General features: G+C 37.3%; 1 protein-coding gene across 34 annotated transcripts in view; it reads left to right on the forward strand.

Annotated features, from left to right (window-relative positions):
- Positions 1-5,000, forward strand: part of LOC106883309 (teneurin-m) — a 572,946-nt gene that overhangs the window by 178,376 nt on the left and 389,570 nt on the right. The window contains exon 1 of one of the 34 annotated variants that reach the window (XM_089355685.1): positions 2,227-2,245. The exons of the other annotated variants lie outside the window; for them this stretch is intronic. The gene's annotated coding sequence lies outside the window, so the exon portion shown is untranslated. Of the gene's footprint in view, positions 1-2,226; positions 2,246-5,000 lie in introns of those variants that run through there. 34 annotated transcript variants of the gene reach the window in all.

Consider the following 5,000-nt stretch of genomic DNA (forward strand, 5'->3'; position numbering starts at 1 on the left):
GGAAACAGTTGCTTAACCAAGTACCCCAGCAACTGCATCGAAACAATTGTAGTGATTAAAAAATAAATGTCCAGTCGTACCTATTCTTGTTGACTCCAATTTCTTCAATTATTCACAAATGACAGGTACCCAAACACAAACCTGGAAGTATGTATAATACTGCTTGCTCCTGGATAGCACAGGGTGAAATCTGAAGGTGGATGAGCTTTATACTCTATTCTGCTACGTTCTTTACAGAATATACCATAACTATATACACGCACCCACATACATACATACATACATACATACATACATACATACATATATATATATAAACATTGGCATTGTCACTTTTACAAACAGCAAGATGGGGCACCACTGCATAGAACCCAAAATCCTCACATTGCCCTGAGGTTATAGGACCAGATATATATGTGTATAATATATATGTGTGTGTATATATATTACATGGAAAGTAGACATTAAACGATGATGATGTATATATAGAGTTATTAATATTTCTAAGTCTCTCTAAAGGAGACTACGACAGCGGTACTGGAAATTAATAGTTATCGCCATATATATATATATATATATATATATATATATATATATATTATATATATATATATATATGTGTGTGTGTGTGTGTGTGTGTATACGCATATATATATGTATAGATATATCTATGTAACCATATATATATGTACGTATGTGTATATATATTTATATAATACATACATAAATACATATTTATATGTATATGTATTTGTGTGTGTTTGTGTGTAGATATATGTGCAATATGATAGATAGATAGATAGATAGATAGATAGATAGATAGATATTGCAAAGGCGCGTTGACCCATCCTCATTCACACCAGTGTGCTATTAATGTATGTAACGCGTTGTCTACTCTCGCCAGGCTTCGCTTTATTACGATTGCATCCGTCGATATGAGTTTTGTATCGCCAGCGTTAGAGATGTGTTTATCAGTGAAGGTTCATACACTGAGGCGCAGCAACACTGCGACACATGTGTCTGCTGCATGTTATTGCAGGTCATTTTACATCGTATGTTGTTTGTTAGTACATTTTTATATGGTGGTTTCTAATGTACCTCTGCTTGTTTATATCTAGGTATTGTTGGGTCTGTTTCATACTTGTTCACACCCACACACACCCTCATACACATGCGTGTGTATGCGTCTTTTTTTTATATGTTTACGTGTATATGTAAGCTTGTGTGTGTGTGTATGTGAGAGAGAGAGAGAGAGAGAGAAAGAGAGAGAGTAACTAAGTAAAGTGCATGTACTTTATAGTGATGTATGTTTTCTTAATTTCATGTTGAATTTTGAGAGGCCTGCTTTGCTGCTTCGAGGCCAGAAATGCATCATTTCATTCCTCATCTTTTGCATCTTAAGAATGATATTTACTGATATTCATTGTCGCAGAAATTGTCATCATTTGTAGTGTATGAATTAAGGAGTCGCTTTGCCAGCATCTCTATATATAAATGTTTAGGTAAAGTTTTACCAACTCACCCCCAAGCTTTATCAGTGTTTATTCTTATGTATGTATGTAAGTATGTATGCGTGTGTGTGTATTTGTTTATAGGGCAGATCCTGTGCATGTCAACATTCTCCAGCTCTCTCTCAGCACGACCTGGGTGGGGCCCGGACACTCCTCTCCCTCCGTTAAATTGATTACTGACTAGGCTTGGGATGAATACTGGAGTGGTTTCCCCCCTCCCCTGTTGCCATTTTCAGAATATAGAGATACCGGAATATATAGCGTAAAGCATCTCCGTCGACGTGCTAACGTTTCTGCCACTCCCCCACCCGCAGAACAACGTGAAACGAACGTTGTAGCTCGAGAACACACGCCCCACCCCCCCGGGTCCGGGAAACGAACCTACGATCTACCGATCGTGAGTGCAACACTCTAAGTACTAGGCCACACACACACACACACACACACACACACACACACACACACACGCAGAAGAGGCTTCTTTCAACTGGCTGAAGAAAACCAAATATTAGGTTGCATCTCTTGTCAAATTATGGCAGGCAGCCTCCTCTGCATTCATTTTTTTTTTTTATCTCAGCTGTAGCGGTTTCCTAGAAAGATCGGTATGTTGTTTCCTGCCGAAGATTGGTTTGGAGCCCGAACAGCTGAAGAAGACCACCAAGGAGATTGCCATAACAGTTGAGACCAGCTGAAAGTGGTTGTGGTTGACAAGAAACCGCAGCTGGAACCGTTCCGTAGGTGATGAGTAATTCAATCCTAAATTCCTCAGTTTGCTGAAGCGTAGAGGCTAAAGAGGCGAAATGTTTGTGACCCTGAGATGTCTGCAGAAGATATGAAAGGGTTTCCTAGATTGCATTAAGAGAAGGCAAAGCTTAGAATATGTTTATGTAGCCCCTACACTCTGTGTGTGACGTAACGCACCTCTGATGTTTATTTCACTGGAGGAGAAACAAGATAGTGTCCTGAATGGTAAGCTTATTTAGGAATTAAGTAAGCGCCTAGTTATGTGATCCGATTCGTTTTATTTCTATTATTTTACCTATCATCTTCGATAAAAAACAGTGTGAATTGAATGTCTCTTAATTCCTGACTAGTACGGTTGGTGCCAATGATAAAAAAAAATATATATATATATATATATTTTTAAAATATTAGATACCGTCTGTCAAGAAATAATAGCAAATCAGTCCGACTAGAGTAAATAATTTCTACTGTATTTTTTTATCCAGACGGGCTCAATTGACACGTTTATCCTCTATGAATTAATAAATAACTTCCAGATATACAGCAGTCGTCTACTCAATGGCCTAGAAATGCGTTGGTTAGAATTGTTAGAGCGCTTGACAGAGAAAAGTCTTACAGGTTTTCTTTTGTTTCCGTTTCAAGTCTCGGATACTTTCTCAATTGACTTCACTTTTCATCCTTTCAGTTATTGCCAATCAAATAATGATGAACCGATGCAATAGACACTTTTCTCCTTGTACGCCCTTTCAGCCAGCTAGAAATTATCATCATCGCTTTGAGAATAGCGAACTTCATAGCTTTTTATTTACTGTATATGCAAGTACATACCTTTATTCATAAGTCCCTCTGAATTGGCCTGTAGTGTGTGTGTGTGTTCTACAAATGGGTATCTATGACGTGACCTGCACTTTTAATTTCCCGAAACATACACAAACATCAAACACTGCACAAGACAAGATAAAATATCAATAATTGTCGAAATACATTACTGCCTGTATGTCTTCTGCACCAAAGTGTTACCATTTTTTTCTGGCAGGATTCCACAAATTGTTGAATGAAATCAAAAATATTTATCCCTATCCACCTCTAAGATCTTCACTATTTCCAATGTAACCAGAGAGAGAGAGAGAGAGAGACAGACACAGAGAGACTCTTTTAACGGAACAAAAATGTCAACATCGATCATGAAATAATCGTTATTACTCAATTTTGCCTCAGAGAATTATTTTTGCATGGCGTACAATCTCAAGAACAGGTAACCAGGTTACACGCACGCACACACTTACACACGCGTGCACACACTCACACAGATCACATACTTCACGCACTCATAAATGTGTGTGTAAAATAAGGTGTGTACTGAAGGGAGAGAGAGAGAGAGAGAGAGAGAAACAGAAATACGTTATATGCACACAAACATATAGAATCTTGTTTAGTCTCATACGTACATAACATGCATAATCGTTGCGTATGTATGATGCGTATTATATAAGATAACTATTTCTGTTACTGCATGTGTACTATAAAATCGTACTCGACATCGTTTTAAGTTTACTTGTCTCTGATTTGACGGGGTTTATTGAGATTACGTTTTGTGCAATGAATCTTCCTATTGCCAACCTTTTAGTTGCTTCTTAATACACAGGGATTAGCCGGCCTTATTCGTTTAAAACACCGGATATATACGTGTATGTATGCGTATTTACATAAATTATACATACATATGTATATAGAAATATTATATATAGATATATATATATATATATATATATATACACACACACACACGTAAGCATATATATTTACATATGTATGCATAGAGGCATGTGTATATATATGCAAATATATATGTTTATCTATATGGAGACACACACACAAACACGTATATTTTGGAGTAAATATGATCGTGATGTCAGAGAAATGTAGTTCGGGAGCGTGTAGGTCGTTTTCAGTCTTCTAGCCCTTGCGCAGAAGCACTCCATAGTTTCATACGCAACAGGAGCTCATATTCTATCCAAGATATTTAGGGAGACATGTCGTACTAAAATAGCGTTCGACCTAGGTTGGGAATCTTGTGGCTACTGACCTGTGTTGTGTTGGAGGATAGTGACACCCTCTTCAGTGTAAATCGAAAGAAAGAATAATGGAATCAACAGAAGAATGTAAGACCGGCTGCCCTTAGGAATTCCTGTACGCTGGAGACTTAGTTCATACAGCAGAATTAGTGGAAGAATTGAAGCTAAAATTCTAGATATGGAAGCGAAAACAAACGTTTTATAGATTAGAAAGAAAGACTGAACTCTTACAGCAAAGGAGAAACGGTTGTGTTTCGCTAATAGAAAAGGAGTTGGTAGGAAGCTATGTTAATATATGCCGTCCTCTCATTTGGTTTATAGGTATCTGTGTCTTGGTTTAATGTCACAACCAGGAAATCTAACTACTTTCAAGCTGATCCTTATGACATTGAGTCTAAAGAAATTATGTGTATGAGTTAGGTTTTTCCTGAGCCTGATCTAGTATGGTAGTTCATCCCTCTTCGTAATACACAGACACCAAAACTGGTTGAGAGGAATTTCTTATTAAGTATATGTAGAATTAAAAAGGCTCGTAAGATCACATATATTAATGCTGCCAAAAACTGTCATTGCTACGTCGGAGTCTTTCACTTGTAGAGGATGTGGAATAATTCGTTGTAGAGTATTGAAGATCAACATTCGACATTCGAGCTGATGTATGTAACCATGT

Source organism: Octopus bimaculoides, chromosome 7 (genome assembly GCF_046866305.1).
Source record: "Octopus bimaculoides isolate indiv1 chromosome 7, ASM4686630v1, whole genome shotgun sequence".
Taxonomy (NCBI): domain Eukaryota; kingdom Metazoa; phylum Mollusca; class Cephalopoda; order Octopoda; family Octopodidae; genus Octopus; species Octopus bimaculoides.